Source organism: Cimex lectularius, unplaced genomic scaffold (assembly GCF_000648675.2).
Source record: "Cimex lectularius strain Harlan isolate CLEC.00 unplaced genomic scaffold, Clec_2.1 scaffold48, whole genome shotgun sequence".
Classification (NCBI taxonomy): Eukaryota; Metazoa; Arthropoda; class Insecta; order Hemiptera; family Cimicidae; genus Cimex; species Cimex lectularius.
Window position 1 is genome coordinate 1,273,047 of NW_019392708.1, and position 24,534 is coordinate 1,297,580.

The 24,534-nt window shown below is 32.6% G+C and overlaps 1 protein-coding gene across 7 annotated transcripts in view; it reads left to right on the top strand.

Annotated features, from left to right (window-relative positions):
- Positions 1–24,534, top strand: part of LOC106672939 — a 144,193-nt gene that overhangs the window by 85,342 nt on the left and 34,317 nt on the right. Inside the window, exon 1 of one of the 7 annotated variants that reach the window (XM_014404787.2) lies at positions 13,523–13,544. The exons of the other annotated variants lie outside the window; for them this stretch is intronic. The gene's annotated coding sequence lies outside the window, so the exon portion shown is untranslated. Of the gene's footprint in view, positions 1–13,522; positions 13,545–24,534 lie in introns of those variants that run through there. 7 annotated transcript variants of the gene reach the window in all.

Genomic DNA, 24,534 nt, shown 5'->3' on the forward strand with positions numbered 1-24,534 from the left:
ATTCAGCGACACTTCCAGATCTTATACGAAAATTGAACGCTGAGTAAAAAAGGTCCTATGAACCTATGTCCGCAAACCCTTCAGTTCCGATCTACAGGCAAAAAACCATGAAAAACCACGTTTGTTGACCTTATTCGTGAAATTGTTAGTAAACCGTTAGCCTGACCGTAAAACAGCTCGAAACAACATATGCAGAGGATTAATTTCTGCGTCGAACGAGATTAAATCCACCCTTATCGGCCGAAAATTTCATTTTGACGATTTTTCGAAGTTAGGAGGTGAAGGGGTACAAAATTCACCATTTCTGTCATTTTTNTAGACAGACAGAGAGAACTTCTATATATTTCATTCCAGTTTGGGAAAACTGTACATAAAATTTAACGCAGTCTCAATATTTCATCCATACAATTAGACAGACAATAATTGTTAAGATTTATTCACTGTATCGTTCGTTAGACTAAAAAGATGGAACAGTAAGGCACATTTTATCGCAATCTAATTTTCACTACGTTTCAAAAGGTTTTATTGACTCCCTTTTGATTAGAAAATGTCAAGGAACTATAAAAACTCCATAGTGAGGCAGAATTTTTAAAAACAATCGTCCAGCGCAAATACTTTGTTTTCTACTTAATTCAAAACTGATGACTATGAAATGAATTAAAACTCCAACCTAAAGAAAACAACTACCATAAAACATAACCAGGGTGTAATATTTTAAAAATAATTTTGCCAGCATCCTCTGAATATTCTCTTTTTTAATCCCAACTTCGTCTTAAAAAACGAACGACTTCAACTTTGTTCAATTTTTCACACTTCTGAACATTGAAGAAAGGAGACCCGAACCACTCCTACGTCCCGCAGAGAAGACACAAGCGAATTCGATCAAAAACGAATTTCTTTTATCCGCGTATCGTACCAGTTAGTCGTCCCGGGGGCGTTTATGGTTTTCAGAGAGGTCTTGACATCTCCGAGCTATCCACGGTACCGACATAAAGACGGGTTTAGAGCCAATAAAAATTGGTATCTCGATCGTGGCAGTCACTCTGTATTTTTATTCGAATCACTACACGTCGTATGTATTAAGTCCTCGGTTTCCTCACGAAATCAGAGTCCGCCTCAACACCATTTATTACAAAAATAAAAGAGGGTTTTATAAGATCCCGTACCGTCAGTGATAAATCATTTAATTTTTATTGTTTTTATTACATTTATTTGATATTTACAACTAAAAGCTTTAGTTTTATTTTTTGCATTGTATTCTTTAAAAGTGAAAACCTACCAATATATTGTTTGGTAAGCATGAAAAAATAACTCTGCAAAACAAACAAAGTATTTTCAGAAGAATTCTAGTTACCTCCAGAAGATCCAATACATCAATGTAAAGTATTTTCATTTAATTTGGCATTTATTGTTTACTAAATTACCCACAAACAGATGAAAAATCAGGTACAACAAAGAAATAACAGAAATTTTATTGAGTCATGATTTTGAAGACCCAATTAGACAATTTTTAATACATTTAAAAATTACGTACATCTAAGCACAACTCATAACATAAAAACAAGCTATCAGCATAGCGATTAAGCGTGAATCCCCCAGGGAAGAGTAATTCCAGCTTGTTCAAATAGATGAAGATAACGACTTTATATCCTTTATAATTAATAATCGACCACTCAGTAGTTTGTGTACGAAAAACACTGATTTAACTGGAATAAAAATTCCTACGATTTTTGTCCCGATAACACTGTCCAGTTTTCGTTTGATACAGGCAAGTAGGTGCTTTGCCTCGCCCTGTTTACAGGCCTGCGTCATGACATCTGGCATTTTAAAGTCTAAAATGACTTCTTATCCGTAACCTAACGTGTAGAATTGTCAATAATTCCAAATTTTTTTATTTAACGATTTCCTCCCAATCCTGCACTTTCTATTTGGGACATGCGAGTATGACTTTTGCCTTGCTTTGCCCTGCTTGTAGGCTTGACATCGACATGTGGTATTTTATGCAAAAAATACACATTTTCCTTTTCCCGAGTCAATGACATTTTTATCTAAAAAAATGCATTTAAAAGGCTTAGAAGATGTGAATGTGAAATTAGTACAGTATGTCATTTTTAGCGAGCGAAATAATCAATAAATATAAATTATAATGAAAGATGAATAAAATTTATAAAGATTTATATTTTGAAGATTCCCATCCTGCACTTTGTATTGGGCACAGTAAGCATGAATTTTGCTCCTGATATCATGACATCTGGTATTTTTATGTAAAAAGCTTTTGAAATGGTATGTACTTTTGATATCGCAACTTAACGACCAGAATCGACAGTAAGTCCAAATTATGGCTAAATACAAGTTGTAAAAATGTACGAACTATAATCTCCACCCTGCACTTTGGATCTGACCCACACAGTATTCTCTTGTTACAGGCATGCCTATTTTCCAGACAATAGAAAATTTTCATGTAGAAAATACATCTTTTCCAGTCAATTGTTCGTTTTTATATTAAGAAAGACAAAAAGGATGTGAAATTATTTTGGCCCATAATTTAAATCGTTCAACCTAACGAGTGGAGTCGACAATAAATCCAAATTAAGGCTGAAAGTTTAGTAAAGGTTTATTATTTGAGTATACCCTTCCTGCACTTTCTATTTGACAAACACATTTTTCCTCGCCCTGTTAACAGGCTTGATATCATGACATCTGGCTACGTTCTTTTCCTAACAACTTTAGACATTGATATCTGCAAATTTTTATACTTATTCCGTATTGTCTATAATTAAAAAAAAATTAAATGACTGTAATATGTGTTTTTTTATCTCTTGCCTTATCGAGTGTAAATGTCAGTAAATCCGATAAAGCTGATTAAAAATTGCAGATTTATAGTTTAACGATATACCCACAATACACTTTTATTTGACTCACATAATTTAGACTTGCCCTGCTTATAGGCCCATTGATATCGCGGAAGAGGAGTTGAACAATTTTAGACTTGCTTTTTCTAAATTAATCACAAAGCAAATGCTAAGGACTCTATTGGGATTAGAACATCTGCAGGAGGTCATTAAACTAAAAAAATTCCTAGTTTAGTACACTATTAAACTTTTTTTAAAACTTTCCTGTTTGTTGCTTACTAATTAATAAAAGAAAGTTCTAATTTTCAAATTCCAGAAGTTCTAATTCTAAATTAATTCAGGTCTTCAAAATATCACATTAGCAATTAAATTATACCAATATTTATTCTGTCTAATTTTTTGTTCATTTATGGTAATTAAGTAAACTACTTTACTGAAATGTGGTTTCACAATTAACAGTTGTAATACCTGTCTTTCCGAAATATAACTGACAACTTAAAACCATTTTAATTTGATATTTTTAATAAAACCGTGTAATTCCTTCATTCCGACAACAGAATTTCTCGAATAGGCCTCCAAATCGAGGCGTCCAATAACGCAAGAATTTCCAGAATGTGTGAAATCAGAATTCACATGTCACTCGGAGTTTAATGGCCAGGTTATGCGCGTCGGTAAGCCGGTTTCTGAATTTATGATCAAGATCAGACCTGACGACTGACAATCAAGCCGACGAAAACTGCAAACATTTAAATTGATATATATTAACACGTGTTTTGTTGTAAGATAATGTAATGACTATGGTAAGTACGCCATGAAAAAGCTTACTGGTTAGAAAGTTCTGGAAACTAAATATATTCATACAAACAGATAAACCAGTATTATAGGTTGATAGACTATAGTCGTCGTCATAACTTTATGTATTTAATTACTTCGACTATTATCCTGTCGTTTTTACCACCATCAATAACGAGCTGCTGGCCTAACCACAATTTTTTATTTATTCAAATTTAGTTGAAGGTTCCATAGCAAGCCGTATTTTTCTGGGGATGTTTTCATATTTTACAGTGATCCCTCCTCCGAAAGTAATAGTACGAGATCATCAGTATAGGACGATCGGCGAGAAACTGTGACCATTTTGATTAACTTGTAAATTTATTTTATGAAATTTAGCGTTGTTCACAGAGAAATCTGACAACTTATATTTCTTGTTAACTTAAAATCTAGTTTTTCATACGGTAGTCCATTAAGTCATTATTCTGTCCTGCTAGCTTTAACTTTTTATGGTCTTAATCTTGGTGTTGAACAGTGATTCGTATCTCATTACCGGGATGAAATTTCGTCGATGCATAAGGATAATGTCAATGTAGTTCAATACCTTCTATGATCTCATCGAAACTACCTTCTATGATCTCATCGAAACTTGGATTCTCGTCTGTATTAACGTTTCCATTGTGATTTCAGTAAAATTTTATATCCGGCTCGCTTCAAATATTGAACTTTTTGTCCCATACGAGAGGTGTTTTCCCGTTGATTTTCTGTGGAGTGGATTACTTTTTTGAAGTCTAATATCATTACGGACGAAGCAGATACTGAACTTTTCTTTTAGAAAAACTTTTATTTTATAAAGTCTAACAAAAATAATAAACAAAGATGGCCGAAAATATTAGTATTGGGAGTCTGATATCTCTTTTTGCCCAGTTATACGTACATTTTTCAGATACCTTATGAGCTTTACCTTTACCAGTGTTATCAAAATATCTCGTCCATTTTCTAATTTTTTATAGCAGACCCAATGTGTGCCTCGAGCGGAACTTTTATCCAAATTCAATATTGCATATTCGCTTGCACACGGTTTAGGCAGAGTATATTTCATAAAACACCCCTAAAAACCGAATTTTTTTCGAACGAGCTATTCGAAAAAGGTTCAAATTTGTTAGGCTCCATGTTGGAAAAGTACTTAATAGCTCTTTTGCTTTCTTAGACAATGGGTGTAATTTGTACAACGACCGATTTTCTTCGGAGGGTGAATTAAACGTTTAGATTTGCGTCTTCGAACAATGTTCATTCATATTTATTTAGAAATCGTGAGATGCGGTCTGGTGTGATGTAGGTTTCAGAAAAACATTTTCTTTATCGTGCCAACGTTTCGATCTTTATTGAGATCATCTACAGGGCCTGGGATATACAAACATTGTTTACATATTACAATTATATTTTGGATGTGGAAAAGTGAATTTATACAATGCAAAATATATTTTATATATTCAATCAAAGTATTTCTACTCATTCAAAGTGTTTGTCTTCTGTAATTGTGCCATTCTTGCCATTGAATAAATCCCAGGTCCTGAAGATGATCTCAATATAGATCGAAACGTTGGCACGATAAAGAAAATGTTTTTCTGAAACCTACATCACACCCGACCGCATCTCACGATTTCTTAATAAATATCGATTAACGGTCACTAATCACCACACATGTTCATTCTTTTGGAGCTCTACGAAAACTGATTAAAATATTAAAAAACCAATGCTTTATATTTTTACAGTTTTAATGTCAACCCAACTATTGTGCGTGGAATCGAAACCGAGCCATTTCACTAAGGCTTTCCCGTTATTTTTCCTAAAAACGTTTTCCACCAAGTAGCTGTCTGGATATTCCACTAGCTGCAATTCTTCTTGACAAAACCCTCTTGCTATTTCCTGGCCTGTCGAATGCATAAAGAAATACGACACAGGATGTATTTCTTTAACTTTACGTATCTTGAAAATTTCCGAAGACCATGTCGGAGTGTAACCTTTTCTAAATTGTGCTTTGTATTTCGATATCCTCACGTGATCCCCAGTTTTGAATTTTTGAATATTTTTAATTTCATTTTTTGAAACGTAAAATATTTTCTGATAAATAGGTATCGATTTTATCGGTTTTCACAGCTGCCAGTGTCATTCCGATAGTATGGTGTTTTTTATTGTTGCATTCTTTAAGTAGATTTAAGCAATTGGTAACCAATTTTAAATTCTTTGAAGACGTTTTCATTATTTTTAACAATCGTTCAGCCAAACATTCCAACATCCGCCGCATTTAAACTGCCCAATCCTTAATCCTACGAAAAATACTAGATGCTCCATCTTTTGTATCGTACCTAACTACACATACAGACTTAAATATGCCTTTCATTCAAGATGAAATCTGTTCCCGTTCCCGCACATTCCAAACCCTCCCAACCACCATAAATCAGCACATCAGAAATCTCGCATCCTGACGAATTCCCTCGAACCCTCCACGCCGACTGAAGAAACAATGACCGCGAGATTTCCTAGGAAGTGATGGTAATTGTATTGAAAGTGATAATGATACAAGTATTAATTAAACAGACAACATTTTATTATCATTGGAGTAATACCAAAAGTGAGTATTTTCTCTACACTTTGTTTTTAATTTTGTGTACATTTCCTTTCTCATTATTACATGTTGCCTATTTGAAAGTAATTGTAATGTACTTGTGATGTGACTAGTCAACGAGATGAGTTATTAAAATCAAAATATATCTAGGTACTTTATTAACTAAATCTTGTCGGCCCGAGTTTGCAAGTCTCAATTATAGAGATAATCAATTAATATACTGTTTATTTAATTAAGTTGGAATTTTATGTACTCAGCACGTTTCTTTTTCCCACGTTTTCTAAAACTGAAAATTCTATTAAAACGTTTAATACTTTAATTGATCATTACAAATTTTGTGATTTTTTTTTTTGTATTGCCATTTTAGTTTAAATATAGTTTAGAGTAATTTTGTTGAAGACGCCTCGAAAGAAAATCGAAGTCGCTTTCAGTGTAACGTAGCAAAGAGAAGTCTTACCTGATATGCGCTCATTTTTGAAAGAGATAAAACTGTAAAAAGAGGCAATCCGTCTTAATTGATTTGTCAAAAAAGTTCCCATTTCGTTTATTAAGCGATGAGAGGATCAAAGGTTCCCCGGCCGGCGTTTTCTTTCAACAATGATAAGGGTAAAGCTGATAAATGTCGATTCTTATTTTTTTCCTTCCCCTTCATAACTCCGTGACGCCCATGGTCGGCCCTCTAATAAAAACACGACCCTATAAGAAAAGAAAAACTATCCAAGTTTTGAAGGACCATAATTTGCTGCTAGAGTACACAAACATGGTGGCGCCTTCGATAAGATCTATCGGTAATAACATAGACAGTCGGCCGACATCTAACAGCCTACCATCTTTATTTCGACTCATTTCGAATTAAAACGAAATAGCTTTTGTTTATATATTAATTTTGGTTAATGAACACGCCTGTGAGTTTTTTAAGACCGCTTAAGTGCTGGGCTTTGACGGAAATAATTTTATTAAGCCTATCGGCCAATCGTTTAATAAGCAAGGTAATTGCCAGTCAGTTTTGACGGCCTTACCAGTCATTAAAAGGTGTAAGACTATTAATATTTATGGACAACATATACATACATCAAGGTCCATTAGACATTAAACTCGTCCGATCCAATTTACATTAAAACTTTCCAACAATATTTATTATCTAGATTATCAGAAAAAGTATCGATTTATATTTGACCATTCAATACTAGTTCTTTTTTTACTCCATATTTCAATGAGTCATTGAAACAAGACAACTAAATCAGAATCACGATTCTGTAATAATTATCCAAAATCAAAGAGCAGACCGTTAGCATCGATGACAGTGATTTTGCCAAAAAAGTGGAAGAGCTTAGTTATGGTTTTTGGTCAAAAGGAATAATAAATAAGATGAATTATTACTCCTTGATACACTGATGGATGAAAGATGAAACAGGGATTAGGTTTAGGATCAAATGGACTAAATACAACATAGTAATTGGACCATTGACTGGTTCCAACTATCATCCAGACTGACGTCCATCCAATCCAGCTAGTACGGCAAGAATTCAAAAGAATGGAATGCTTACGCTTTTACCTCCTAACTAGCCTGGGTGTACCTGAATTGCCTACTGGCACTGGAAGATGTAAGCTGGATAACGGGACGTGAAGGCATAGGAAGATTCGAACGGGTTGACCAACTAGCCAAAGGAAGCCCTGTTAACCATTGGACCGGGACCATAACTCTATTCCATCTACGTTGTATATCCCAAAGCATTTTTTTCTGTACACTTAGCTATCCGACATGATAGCTATAACCTTGTTTTTGTACATGTTATTCAAATTCAGCTGATGCATCTATCAATTTTGTGGATTTCAGCTTGAAAAATACTGGTGAACTTTCCCATGGGCAACGAGTATTTGACTGCGGGGCCAAAAACTTCCGCCCATACATGGTGGCCCTTTTTATGGCCTGGCTGAATATCTCTTGCACCCATGACGTTATTTAAAAAGAAAATATGTGTTTAATATTTTTTTGTCTACATTAAAACGTTTACCGTTTTTGTAGAAAAATTATACAGGGTACCTCAGGCCCAGTTCAACTTCAAAATGTCAAATACGACCCTATACATGCTCTCCCATCATTTAAAGGATTTTTTATGTTGAAAACAATAGAGCAATCGGATTTTCATCAGGCTAATTGGTTCAAGAGAAATTCAGCCAGGTCTTTGCTGCGTTCTATATCATCAGTGTACCAGCCGATGGTGCCTTTCTTAACAGAGGAGCTTCTTATACATATATACAATTGCGTTAAAAATTATATTTTAGTAGTTTCAAATCATCATTAATCAGCTTATACTTACTAATTTAGTTGACAGGTTGATCGAAATGATCGGAAATGACAAAAATACTGGTTCACTTATGGATACCCCCATGAAGAAATCTCACAATAAAATACCATAAAATTAATGCGCTAAAAGGCATCATTTATTAATTTTTAGATTTTCCAAGGCCATCTTAAACAAAACAGAAATAGATTGGCATCAAAAACACATAATTACGACACATGAAAGCGAAGTGGGAAAAACTTTACTACCTTTTCCGTTTCTCACATCTCTCACTGCCGTATAATACAATAATTTGAGTATTTAAATTCTTAATACTAAGTAATTTTAACTTGTTTAATTTACTGTAAATAGAAAATATCACACAAGAGGACTTTGTGACTTGGTAGACACCATTTATTTATTTTGAATCCATACTAGAGCTTTTCGATAGTCCTTTTAATTTCATCTGATATTATGTGTCCCCAGCTTTTAGTTTAAAAGCAGAATACATGAAAGAAGATAACAGTATTTTAATGCTATAAAATGTTCAAATCTAATATATAATTTTTTTAATTAAAAAATTTAATTGTAATCATTGTTTTAAATCTAGTATATTGGAATTTGTTAATTGATAGTTTCATGAAAAAAGGTCATACTTTTCGTTAGTCATAAAACGTTAGTTCTGTCAAGCAGTATAGTGTCAGTGGTTGATAGTAATTGATTTGGTTTTATACAACTATTCGTCCGAGTCCTCGTCGCATGTATGCAATTAACCGAACGCTTAGACTTCTTGTAAATATTTCAGGTTAGTGAAAGTACACATGAGTTAACTGCTAATAAATAGTACACTGTTTTACGATCTGTCAATTATTTGCCTATCATCTATGTGAAACGCAATTAAATGCACGTCGTTATTTTGGACACCTAGCGCTTAATATAATCCATTCCATGCAAATTAGTTCAAAGTCGATATACAGTAGAGATTTGAAGGATTCTGTTGTTCAGTTTTCTCATTAACCTCTTAATTTTGGTGTTTGAAAGGAATAAAGAGAAATATAGAATAAAGACCAACCAGGCAGTAAAGGTATTCTTGAAAGGACAAAATCGTGAAAAGAGATAGGCGGCTTAGTGGAAGTAACAGAGTGGCAGAAGGATACGAGATAAGAAGGTACTTAGCCGGCCAACTAGGAAATGGCGTGATGTTAATAACAGTTAATTAATGGGCGGACCTGGTTGAGTCCCCTCCCACAAAACACCTACCTCAACTCGTTGTACTGGTACAATTTATTATGTACATCTAGGACCGAATGCAGTTTTGTGATCTTTGCCGGCCAGACAGTCTTGGCAGATTACATTTCTCAAGATGTCAGACGAGACATAGCATGAAAGAGTACAATGAGTTTACTTTGAAAATCTTATGGTTATTGGATACGTTGACGGCTGGATTTTCACTTACCATTTGGACAAAACATAGATTATCTTCACTTACGAACCAGGTAACTCGGTTAACAAATAACCCGTCAATAAACGGATTTTTAATGAAAACAAAGCTTAAATTAATTTATATGGCCATTAATTTATGGCCTGAGTTGAGACAATATTTCTTTCTAGTTTTACAGGTATTACCGTCAATATGCTAGACAGCTTTAATGGAAAACGATCTGTCTCGAAACGGCAACCGATACGAAAACTTGAAAAGAAAAATGGACCAACACGATGAAAATTTAAAACCGATACAATTACTCATTCGCGACACGTTATTTCTACATCATTTGATTAAAATTCCCATTTGTCAAGAGAACAGGACGGCGAAAAGCGATTAACACCTTGGATCGGTTCTTCCTTTTGAAAGGAGTGTACGTTGTAATATACAGCAGGTAGCTGTCCGTCGAACGTAGATATACACCTAATCCACGGCCCGTTAGCTGACAACACGCCGAGTACAATTATAAATTATAAATCACCTCGTTATTAATTCTCTGATTAATTCAGAACTCTCGAGTTGATAAAGAGTTCGGGATACGGCGTCAAATAAAATCAAAAGCGCCGCGTGAAAAAGCGTTTTCAGCCTTCTCCAGCACCCCGTCGACATTTCTGAGCCCAGTAGAAACGAAGAAAAGAAAAAGAAAGAATACAATACGTAAACAAGGTGAACTCCTAAGATTTCCACTCAATTAAATGTTTATTTTGATTAACAGTTAATAACATATTGATATGATACTTTTTCACTCGTAGACAAATATCAATGATCCTTGAAAATAACAACAGAAAAAAACACTATTTTACATAACTCAATCTATTGCGTTTTCGGTGGTTTTCCATCCTAGCAAATCGCGCAAGAGTCTTCAATCTCTACAATATAACAAATACTAACTTGTATGTTTTATACATATGTGTCAGTATAATTGTATCGGTTTTTTTCTTGAAACTATGAAACTGTAAAATATCATGAATACTCTTTTCGGTGGTTTTTCATTAGTACAAAGAAGATCACGAAAGTGTCTCTGATTTTTATATAGGTACATTATAATTATTACATTACAATAAGGTACATAGATTTTAAAAAATACTAAAATGTGTGTTTAGGGATATTTTCTAGTACAATTTTTCTTTTTTCATGATTACGATCTTGTGAAATATCGTTAAATACTGTTTTCGATGGTTGGTACAATCACGAAACTATTTTTGATTTTTATGTATGTACGTTATAATGGTGAAAATAAATATTTAATACTAAAATGTATGTTTAGGCAGCTTTTCTGATAATTTTTTTTAAATTTTACTTTTATTTTATTTTCTGTTATGATCGTGAAAATGAAAGGACTGTTAAGATATCATGCAATATAGGTTTCGGTGGTTTTCCAACACTACTCATCGAAAAAGGCTCTAATTTTTATATATAGTATTCGCTGTTTAAATAAAAATACTCAAATGCATGTTTACAAAAAAAAATTCAATTAATAAATCTTTAAGTAAGTTATTGGTTGAGATAAAAAGTCACTGTCAAGAGTTGGATTCGAACCCACGACCTTCGGCTAAATACGTCGCCGCCCTACCACTTCGATCCACGAGAGCTTTAGTGAAGTATACTTCATTTTGCTTATTAAGTCGATCAGGTTTCGTGGTCCGATGACCAAATAAATTCTTTTCAATTAATTAATCTTTAAGTAAGGTAATGGTCGAGATAAAAAAGTCTGTGTCATGAGGGGGATTCGAACCCACGACCTTCGGCTAAATACGCCACTTGAGCTATCGTGACTTCGATCCTCTCAGACACCAACTTCCCATCTCAACCTCACGTTTTGAATTTCTTGGAAAATGGCGAAAAGGAGGGGAAATTCAAAAGCAAAAACTTGTTTTCTGACCCACATCGTTGAGAAGATACGAGTTATTTATTTTATTTTTTTCGAAAAAAGATGGACTTGTCAAACAAAACGCCAGATTATGCACTTTTCATCGAAATTGTGGTCGTTAAAATTCTCTAAAGAATGTGTCATCTACCGAACCCCTTCAGTCTAACTAATGGCCGTTTTCCTGGCACAAACCTATAAAATTTAAAAGTTGGACAATCGTGGGGGAATTTCAAAAAATCACTGAGCTTTGGCGAGACCTCCTAGAAATTGGTAAATTTTACGAAAACTGCCTTATTTAATAAGGTTTCGAATGATATGTTCGGCCATATTGTTACGTTCTATTTTAGAAGAGTATGAAAGACCAAGCCGCCAAAAAAATGTGTATCACGAAAAAAACAAGGTGTTAACAATGTTATTTAATTTTTAATTTAAAGTTTTGATTGAATTTTTTTATTATTTTAATTTTTATTTGTAGTATTCAGTTTTTTAAAAATTATGTCATCAACATGAATTAAATCTTCTCCATCTCTTAAAACCTAGATTTTCTCAAGTTTTGCAGGTTTTGGGAATTTGATCTATCATACCCCTTGAAATAAAAAGTACTGATCCTACCAAGCATACCATTCCAAAACTTATTAAATAAAATTGTTTTGTGAAATTGACCCGAAGTGTCATGAACTTTCGAAATTCTTTAAAAATCGTTCAATGTTTCAATTTAATACGTTTTTTTTTTGTCGGTTAGATTGAAAAAGTTCAGTAGGTGGCACATTCTTTAGAAAATTTTAATTAGATTTTAAAAATGACTTGAATTTTGTTGAAAACTAGGTAGGTAACGAAGAAAATCTAGTCTAAAATCGTGTCTTCTCGACGGATCTTTTCCATTTCCATGGAGGTAAATCGCGAAAAATGGTCAATGATAGTTATATTAATAATAACGAAAATATCTGAAAAGTATTAATTTTATGTTCAGCCTTATTTGCCAGTATAATTTAAGATATTAAAATCCTATACATATTAATAAAAATACTAACCTGATTAAATGGAAGAGTTGTCGATAAAGTTATTTAAGTTAGAGAAAGTTAAAAATCTTAGTATAATTTTTAATGCATTTTCACGAAATATGAACCTATAAAATATCATAAAATGTAGATTTGCATTATTTAGATTTTCTAAATTTCCTATTGTAATACTTTAAGTACGTAAACACTAACGTTCTAAATTATTCAATTAATTAAGGTTTTAAGTTGAGGTAAGAAAGTCAGTGTCACGAGAGAGATTTGAACCCACGACCTTCGGCTTGATACGCCGCTACTCTACCACTTGAGCTATCGCCACCAGTTACTGTTAAACAAAAAAGTGTGAAAACCGACGTACTGGCTAAAATATTTTTTGAACTGTTGGTCAAATAAGCAGTTCCAGTTCGTCAAGTGTCACCAGAAGAACGTTTGGCAGCCAGAACCCGATTGTCTCATGGCCCAAGAGGGGAGGTGCACAGGAGATTTGAATGGTGGGGCACCAAGAAATATTTTTCGCTTCCTACCAAACCGTCGGTCATTATCAGTCTTAATGTCACTAAATCAAGTTGACGTTTAATAAATTAATCGTACCCACGTTTTAGAGTCACAATTTGCTTTCTTCCAGGATCGCATCATTCGTAAGTTTTTGTTATTATTTAGCTACTTTATTTTAAATCCAAAAAAAGTTTCAACATTAGTTTTACATAAATACTCACATGCCATTAAACATTTTTACAAACGAATCAATGCTAATGAGACTTAATGTCTAGGATATCACAATAATAACCTGGACTGTTAATGCTCACTAATATCGTTAATATCACAACGATAATTAGTGATCTTGATGGCTGATCGCTAGGACTTTTTTCATTACAAAGTTTCAACATTGTGAGATTAGACTGTCAAGAAAATGTCTGGTTTTTGTCTGGTATCAGCATTTGACTAATTAGAGAAAGCAACATTGCAAAGTGGAATTGGTAAATAGTTGGTTTTCCCGGAACTTCATGGCGGATCAATAATCTAATTGGACTAAATAACTGAACGAACTAAAACAAAACCAAATAACAGAAAACCAATTATAAATCAAAATCATCTGTCAAGTTCCTGTTAGAAAAAACTTAGTGGAAACGAAAAGCATGGAGGGTTTATTGAGGAATGGATGCAAGTCGATGGTGGATTTTGCCTGCTTACACGCAATTTTCGGTATCATTCAAATGCGTTTTTTCAGTAAGGAACTTTGAACTTGAGATCTAAAAAGGGTTTTTGGGTGGCATCGCAACCCGTGAATGTAGACTAATAAGGTCTTATATAACTGAGTTTATGCAATGAGATATCAATTTAATTCTTTCATCGTTTAATGCAAACTTTAAATATTTTTATTGAATATTCATAGTCTGATTTTCCTTTGAGTAATTAACCCTCGCATTTTCTCGGTTTCCATGTGATACGCGTGCACCAGCAACATATTATGCTCGTTAGGGTGTTTAAAACTTGAATTACTTACTTTTTATGTAACTGTACACTTTATTCTTTAAAAAAATATAGTTGGGATCTTGTGAAAGTGACTTACTCGGATAGATTTCATTATGAATATCTTTTGTTAATTTTAGTTTGTTTACCATGTATCATAGGTATCAATAAAGGTGGCAAAATAGGAAGTGAGGCCCCACTCAAATTTAAAAACAATATTATGGTAACAAAAATATAAATACATATTTTATTACTGTTATTCGACGAAAAGAATATAAAAATTAATTTGTTTAGTGCTGATGATTTTTTGAGCTTTTAGCCATCCGCTGATAACTTCTGCCTTATCATATTTAGTTCAGTTGTAAAATAAAAACATAACTCGTAGTTGTACAGCAAGCGTAAAATTGATTTGCAAAATGATCTCGCAGACATACATATTCATTTAGTTTAAAGTTGAACAAACAGATTTGGTTTTTGTTTTGAAAAATTGTAAATCAATAGATAAAAGTCGTTCTTAATCTTTTACTATCGGATATTTTGTTTTTATCCTATGTTTTCGACTCTCTCATCATTTACATTTTTTCTTCTTGAGTTTTGCAGACGTCGTAACTTTCTTCCTACAATTTTAGCTGACGCGACTATTGTTTCAATTTTTGTCTCATAAAGCAAACCATATTTGTTTTCAAGGTCGACTAAGCCCTGAGGACAACGCTCTTTAACAAAAACTACACATACCTTTTTCACAATAAAACAGTATGTCATTATTTATATACTTGCTTTATAGAAATGATAAAACGAGAGCGAATTGAAAAATGTCAGCTGTTGTTGCACATTTGCAATATCGTATTGAAGATATATATATTTAATTTTGAGCCGGTGTCACAAATCATTGATTAAAGACGAAGTTAAATTTAGATCCTAGGAGCTGTAAATCAAAAACGTGCTCAGTGGGTGTCTGGTTAAACGCTTATTGAAAAGCTTAATAGGACACAGTTACAAACGCCTTCATTACTTTTCCTGTCTCATGAAAACCGAAAGGGCGCCCACAATCCGTAAAACATACTTAATGATTGATTATTCTACATTAAAAACTTATGTAAAAAGAGAAAAACCTTGGATGTTAGACGATGGATAATACTATTGGCGCCAGTTATTTTACAAATGGCGTTCTTGCTCCTTGCAATTAATAATGTCATAATTATTTAAAATTGCTACTTGTAGAAGTTGTCTGTTCGTTCATTCCAGCTGGTTATAATTATCAGTCCAAACGTCTGACCTAAATATTCACCCCTTTCTCAATTTCCCCGGGAGATTTTTATATTATAGCTCACTCAGTAATAGTTTTATTAAATAACAGTTAAATACCATAAAAAAAGAAGCTAATTTTTTCTTTGTCAATTTTACAAGAATGAAAAGTAATGTTACAAAAATCGTGTAAGGGACTTCGGTGGCCGCAACTGTTAAGGCGCGAATCATTATAAAGTAAAGGTCCTGGGTTCGAATCCAGCGGCCCTGCATCGAACCCGACATACATACAAATGGAATTTTTTGTAAATACCGCACCCCGAGGGTTCATATAACCTCGTAGTTGAAATACCTTTGTAAAAAAAAAATACGTAAGAAAGTCATTACGAAGAAAAGGAGGGCATATAATTTGGTCGTGTTTCATGGCCGTTTTAATTTAAGCGAAAAACCTAAATTTCAACAATAACAAACAAAGTCAGAGTTAAATAATTTAATTATTAAACTGTTACAAAAAATAAGTCGTTTGTATGAATATGTTCAATAGTATTATCACTTTTAGTAATTTTTTTCTTATTTGTTGGCTGTTTATTTTATTTTTTATTTTTTATTCTTATTTTTTAATCATGTATCCGCAAATTACATATTGTAAATAATAAATACAGATTGTAATAAAATAAAAATAAATAAATAAAAAAATATTATTTCACGAGTTTATCAAAATTCACAGTACTTTTTACATCAATTTATTTCACGTCTTGTGGTAAAAGCTTTTTCGATAGTTCTTCCAGACAAAACATCTCATGAATGAATCCGTTTATTTACAAAATTCGAATAAAAAAGGTAATAACATAGCATATAACTACATATATTTTACACATGAATCGAATAAAACTTCAATAAAAATTCAATAAGGCACTCGCAGAGTGACAGGTTTAGTTGTTGTTTTGTAAACATTCCCTGAAAACTTGGAAATTGTGTATAAAATAATGTTACTAATTATTATTGTTGAAATTCTTGCAAAATGTATATGTATGAAATGAATTTTATAAGTTTGATATTTAATATAACGAATGTTTTCAAAGTCTATGGCAAAGTCAAAGAACCAGAGGCCATAGGTAATTAGTTTTTGTTGTAATTGTTGACAGAATTCCTGAATTGTTGACGTCCTTTGTAAACAAAATATTTCAAAATAATTCATGGAAAAACGAACAAAGGTAAAACAGATTATTTGGAGAAGGTGAATAAATATCGAATGCTAAAATAAAAATAGGCTTTGTTTAAGTTTATTTGTCAAAAATCAATTTTCGTAACTGTCAAACAATGTTTTGAAAAAACAATAAGAATATGGTAAATCGTTACCTAATTTCTAAAATCAGCGAGTATGTCATATTTCTTCTAAAAGGAGAAAGAGTCTGTGGGAAAAGAATGATTCTCGCTCATTAACGTTAAAAGTGCAGAAAATCTAGGTGTCAGTGAGCTTCTTGAATGAACAAGAAAAAATTATTTTGATAAAATATAACATGATTATTTATTTCAAAAAAATGAACAGGATTATAACACGATACACCTAATTTACACTCCTAACCTGTAAGGAGCTTAGGTTGTTTAAAATAGTTTATGTACAAATACTTTAAACAGTTCAGAATAGAATTGTTTTTTAGAAAGTCCAAACTATTTCAGTTGTTTTCCATAATCTAGTACAGTAGGAAAATGAACATAAAATAAATGACATATTTGAAACTTAAAATGCAACTTAGAAATATTTTGACGTCTTGAATATTCAAGCGTGTCGTCCATTTCATTTTTCACTTCGAATTATTATCCAAAATATTTTTGTACAGTTACCTTTAGAAATATTAATTCTGTAACTGCCTTATTATATTTGACAATTTATTCAACAAGAGATTATCTGAAATCTTTTTTTTTTTTAATTATTCGAAAATAATATATATTTATATAACATTTGAAGATTTTTGTCTTATTTACTTCAAAACGGTTTAATTTAAAAAACCGTAGTAAATTAACTGCGCTTTTTATACTGTCCAAATTATATTACTGGAAAAAGAATACCTATAAAAGTCTCATCAGGCATTGCTTATGATTGCACTAAATGATAAAAAGTGGAGGCAACAGACGTCGGATCACCGATTTTATTAAACTATTTTTTGTGATAGTATGTAGTTGGAAAAGTACTACACTCCTGTCTGAACGTTCTTGATTAGAAAATAATATATTTGAATTAATTTAAACATATAGTGTTTACTATATAGTCCTTCTTGTGTATATATTTGAAGGTAATTATATATCAGTCGTTTTGTCGTTATTCGGTCGAAAAACGTGTCCTCGGACACGTGTCTCATTTCACATCATCTCATTTTATTTATTTAAATAATTTGGTCAATAGTATTCGTCATGAATTTGTTCCAGTCTGTATACAGATACTGCTAGGAGAGACATCTTAAATTATCCGATTAGTAGCTTTAGTGCCTATTTTCCTTCCCATCAAATAACAGCATTAATGTCATTACGGCCATAATGTAAAGAGAAGCTGCGCCGATCCTTTCGTGCACCTTTATGACTTCTTCCCGGCGGTTTAAACTGTCCCATGTCATTATGATACATTATACAACTAGACGTACATTGGATAAGTTTTCTTAATCGTCGGTTTACACTCGAGGTAGAAAAGTTAAAGATTAATTACATCTCTTCTTGACAGCCGATGTATGCATCGGACGTAGGTGTCAATTTTAATCGACAATTGTGTGTTAATTTCCAATGCAATTCGCTACGTAATGGTATCACGATGTAAAAATGACAAGTAATGCAACCCTTGCACCAATTTCTTAAATACAATTTTAATTATCTATATGAAACTTTGGCCAAAACTGTCTGTATTATTTCGTAATTGAACTGTTTTGCTAACTCCTGAAAAGATTTTTTTAAATGTGCGGTGATTAGTGACCGTTAGTCGATGATTATTCGGAAATCCAGACCGCATCTCACGATTTCCGAATAATCTTTTTTTTTTTTTTAATTTTTTTTAGTACGGACAATTAACTGGCTGATGAGATGTGATGAAATCGAAGACGAATTGCGACAACGTGACAGTATTTATTTGGACTAATGGTCTCTTGTACTCGAGTTATCGCTCGCTTATCACAAGGATTCCTACCTTGCCAAATCGTTTGTCAAATTAGAACGCCAAAAACATCTGGCACACTCCTGATAAAAATAATACAAATTGCACTTCTATTCATAGAGCCATAATTAATTAGTTAAAATCAGATAAGACTATTAAAGCAAATGAATTTGCTCAGAATTTCTAAAATGAAATGGAAAATTCTAAAGAAATTGGCATCAATAGTGATATTTTATTTTCGGATTTTTAATGAGAGCAATGAGGGTTCATCCACTTCGTTTATGAATATTATGGCTTAGATTTTAACAACTAAATTGGAAATTTGTGACACTAAGTCTTCATCAATAATGGTAGACAATAGATTAGTATTGTATTAGGAATTAGTATGATTTGGTTTTACAAGTCGTTACTAGGAATTTTGAAATAGTCGCAGACCTTCTAAGATTAAGACCTTAATTAAGAAAGTAAGTAGTAAAGTTATTCCTATCTTACAAGAAGGCTTAACGTCGAACTACCTGTTAGGTGTCGAAATACTTTACAATACCTTTTATCAATTAAAAGTCCGTGAGATGTGCCGGGATTCGAACTCAGACCGGCTACCATGACAAAAACGAGTTGGACGCCCTAACTAATATTGTCATCATGGTCCCCCTTAAATTTAATACATTAATAATCTAAAATATTACCATTATTGAAAAAGGTTTTACAATAATCAAATAGAAATTAAAATCTTAAAGTTTACAATAGGAAATAGGAGATATTCTTATATCAAAAAGAAAGAATGTTAAAAAAAGACAAATTTAAATTTTGACAAGCTTTTGTCTCAAAGAATGTCCTCAATTATTCAGAAATCGTGAGATGCGGTCTGGTGTGATGTAGGTTTCAGAAAAACATTTTCTTTATCGTACCAACGTTTCGAACTTTATTGAGATCATCTTAGGGGCCTGGGATTTACAAACATTGTTTACATTTAACAAATACATGTAGGATGTGGAAAAAAGTGAATTTATACAATGCAAAACATATTTTTTATATTCAATCAAAGTTTTCTACTCACTCAAAGTGTTTGTCTTCTGTGTAATTGTGCCATTCTTGCGTGTCGTGTTGAGAGTGCCAGTGAGATTTTGCTATTTTGTGTTTATATACGTTGGATTTTGAAGGAGTGGGGAAGGAAATCGGTATAGAAAAGACATTATTGTATAAGGCGTCGGCTTCTTTGAGGTTGGTTCGGGCAGATTATCCTTTCAGGATTGTATAGACGGGGATAAATAGGAAAAGGAAAGCTAAATTGTTGAAAAATTAGACTGTGGGAAAAATGTTTGATGTGTGGAATGTGATGTGGTGATATATGTATGTTATCTATATTGAATTTGATTAATGATATTGGCGTAGCTGCGACTGAGTTTACATGTATCTGTTCTGTAATTGATGCTGTGTTTATCTCGGTTGATGTAAACCATTTCTAAAAAATTACGTTTATGTTTGTTTTGTTCTGTGTGTAATATTTTTGGATTGTTGAAGTTGAAATTGTGTTTGTGTTCAAAATGGTGGGTAGCGAGTGCCGTTGGATTTTGCTTGGGTTTTTTCACGGTCACTAATCACCACACAAATGTCCTCAATGTTGTCAGTAAACCAATGTCAACATTGAGTTTCAACCAGAGTCGGATGATTTATTTTAAGATTATAAGAGATTCCAAACATGTGCTTTTTATGCGATTTGCTTTCATAAACTTGTAAAGAAAGAAAAATAAAAAGAGGCTCCTTGTTTATTCTATGCTTTTGTGAAAAGGCTGGAAACAATGTAATAAAAGGTTACATCAAACAGCTCGGCGGACTATATGTGTTTCACCTGATAATTTCATATTTATAATTTTAATGCTTATAATGAGTACTATTACTAATTATTAGTTGAACAATCGTCCATTAATATGTAGGCGTATTTTGCTTTATGAAAACGACATTTGTTAGTGAAAATAGATATCATTTCGATAAAACAGTGGTAAGTTCTGTTGGATTTTCTGGAAAATGAAATCAACGCATCCTTCAAGCCGTCCCAGAGGAATTGAAATCTCCGCCTTTATCAGAGTTTGACCATATGTTGAAACACGTTTGATATGCCAACATTGAATCACAGAACAAAACCAAGCGAGAAAATAAAATATTATAAAGCAGTGATTCAGGAATCAGGAAAACAAACGCGTTCTTTTTTTTTCTTTTCACACACGTATCTTTCCACAAGCTTTAAACCTCTCAATCGAACTGTGGGGCAGGACACGCAACAGTAAATAAAAAATGCACCCCTCCTCCCGATTTATAGCCTGGAATAAGTAATACGAAGTGTACAAGAGTTATTAGTTCCCTCAGGGTACACCGGTTCATTTTAGTACCGAGTAAATGCTTCTTTGCGGTTATCTTTAAACAAGAGGCTAATCAACGATAAAACCTGAGAAATTTTGTCAAATGTAAATAGAGAAATGTTAATTATTTTGGTTTTTTTTTAATTTAACAGCCAAATCATAATTTTAGTTGTAACTGTCTCTAGGTTCTCCTGTATGAATTTTTATTTGAATAAATCGATTTTATTCTCCAGATCTTAGTTGTCGATTTTCGCACAGTACGTATTTTCTTTCTTAATCTGTCCAAGCAGGTTGAAAAGTTGCCAACTCTGTTTGAACGAGACAGTTTGGGGTGAGTTTGGTGGATGTTGGTAGTAGAAGGATCCTAATTAAAGAACTCTTGTAAATCAGTCTAGTTATTTATTACGAATTTTCGCCCATATCTTAATTTTCTGAGCGGATCTTCATCATTATTCTGGTTGTTCCAACTTCATTCCAGCAGACGCAGGTGGAGTCTTTAAAAATAATAAGATGACAATAGCTCTGCACCGTATTCATTGCTGACTCCTTGAAATACGTTAGTTTTTGTCTCCCAGCAGTTAAACTTATGTTTGGTCAAAACTTATAGCATAGCTTCCACGGCAGTATGCAATAAATAGAGAAATTTGCAGATATCAAACAGTCTGAAAAAGCAGGGTTACTCCTATTTGATATTGTCCACTATTTATTTTAATTTTTTTAGTTGAATAAATTATAGAAAATATGGAATAAGTTTAGAAATTTGCAGATATCAAAAAGTCAGACGTGGTAGAGTTACTCCTGTTTGAGCCCACTATTTTTTAAATTTAATTTTTCTGTTTTAGTTATTAACAACGAACAAAGTTAACAAATTATCGACAATATGGATAAAGATAGAAATTCGCAAAGATCAAAAGGTCAAAAGTTGCAGGGTTACTTTTTTTACTTCAGTTTAAACGATTATAAATGATATGGAGTAAATTTGCAATATGCAATCAATTGAATTTGCAGATATCAGTTAGCTCGAAGTGGCGGACTTTTTCTTTATGATATCGTCAGCAATGGTTAGAGCGTAAACACTCATCACTGAAAGGGTTCGGGTTCGAATCTGAGCACCTGAAAATGAGCTATTTTCAAAAAGACCGGAACTCTGGGGATTGATATGACGACTCTCTCCTGTTACGAACCCGAGTAAAAACATGAAATAAAATAAACAGTTCATAAAGAAAAAAATATTAACAAAAGGAAAATTTGGAGAATTTGCAGATAGACAAATGTTGAAAGTGCAGTAATTTAAGTTGCAACTTCTTGTTTAGTTATAACAAATAATATTCCATCATATAAACCAATTGGTTTGTTTTATTTAATTATTTTAGGTCTAGGAATCTGCTGGTAATTGTTTTATTCTTTTTTATTATATAGAAGTTATCATTTTGTATGAAAAAATCAGATACAAGACCAACTTGAAGAGAAATAAAGTACTCTGTCTTTCGTATTGTTGCAATTCCGATATAGAATCGAAGGGTTATAATAGTTCGTCAAAAGCTTTACGCAGCTGGATACAAAGAACTGATTGTGAGTGTTTTATTTTCTTTAAAATTGGGCTTATTCCTAATTTTTAGTACAAATTTATTATATTTACGTCTGATATAAATTATATCGAAGTGGTGTGTGCCTATTAAATGTGCGAACCATATTTTGTTTTTCATTCTAATTATTAAATCATGACAAAATTTAATACAAACTACATTCTTGTCTAGCCGTAAGAGCTAATGAACTTAAGGAGCTAACAGATTGTCTAATAAAAAAGGACAACTTAATTATTGTGATTTAATTCCTAAAAAATTAAGCAAGCAAGGTGTTTAAATTGGTGAGACACTAAATAAAATGTTTTCGGTGATTCAATTAAAAATCCCTATCGTAAAATGTTAATGGCCGTTAAGTGTTGAACCGGCTGACATTTTCTATGGTATTTCTCTTCCAAGTTCTCTCAAACGGTTTATTACTTGTTAAATATGGAAGAATTTATTCAGTTGCACGTATGTCTTTTTGCATAACTCATTATAAACAAGAATTTATAGTCGATGTAACGCTTCTGAAAACACATTATAGAGATTTTTGTACCAGGCAAATCGAATCGAACAAAAATTCAAGATTTTTTCTATAATTAATAGGTTAGAATAAAATTTGATGTACTGAACACTTTTTTATAATAATCTGGATCTCGGTTTGGTCTAGATAAAAGAGCAAATTGAATTGTTACTGCCAAGCTTTCGGCCTCGTTTAAGGTCATCATCAGTTCAAAACAATTTTAAAGGTGTGTATAAATTGACATAATTAGTTTGTAATAGATGGTTTTAAATTTCTTTGAAGACAGACTCAGTACCAGTATTGCCGAGGACTGTATCACTATTTTAATCTTAGATCTGCCTCCAAAGAAATTTGAAACCATCTATTTCAAACTAATTATGTCAATTTGTAGACCTCTTTAAGTCAGTTTTTCCCTTATGATGACCTCAAAATGGGTCGAAAGCTTGGTAGATAATAATTGAATTTGTTTTTTATCCAGACTTTTTAGTACCGAGATCCAGATTTTTCGTTGATGGTATCGCACGTTCATATAAAAAGCCAAATTATTTCTTGGTTTTATACCCTTTCACGAATGCATATCATTTAATTTCTACAGTCGTTTGTAAGCTCGTGAAATTATTTATATATAATCTTCAAACCGGTCTAGGAGCTGATGTTTGGCGAGTATCTATTAATAATTTGACTATAAAAAAGCAAAAACAGTCCGACATGCAGACAGCTGATGATCGTGGTGCGACCGGACATCGAAATGGTATGAGTGACAAATCCGATTATCTCAACAGTCGTAATCCAGACCGGCCGAACCCGACATTTAAATCTGGGTTTGTCCTTCCCCGTCAAATCGTTTCCGTTTGAAGCCGTACATTATTGTCTCCCTTTGAAAATAGATGGGAAAATCTCGGTCCTGAGATGTTTTCCGTCTGCATAAATTCAGAGGATTTGAGATCTGCACCGTTCTGCCAATCTTACCAAAGAAGAAAAAGTTAATATATTTCTTAAAATACTATTTTATTTTGTTTCAATTTGATTGTTAAATTTATAAACACACGTTTGTTTGATGCAAAAGAATTTCTTAAAAACTTTTCAATCTATCGAAGATTTCAAACATTCTAAAACAAACTCATATCAAAAATACACCTTTTGAAAGGAAATTTTCTTTTCCTGTTACTTCAACGACATTTTCTTAATAAAAGAATAATAATAACAAATTGCGTTTATTTTTAATTGAAAACAATAAAATAGCCAAAAAATGTACAATCCCAATGTCAAAAATCAGGATTACACAATACTCAAAAAAATTCCACATTCTAGTACACTAATTACATTAAT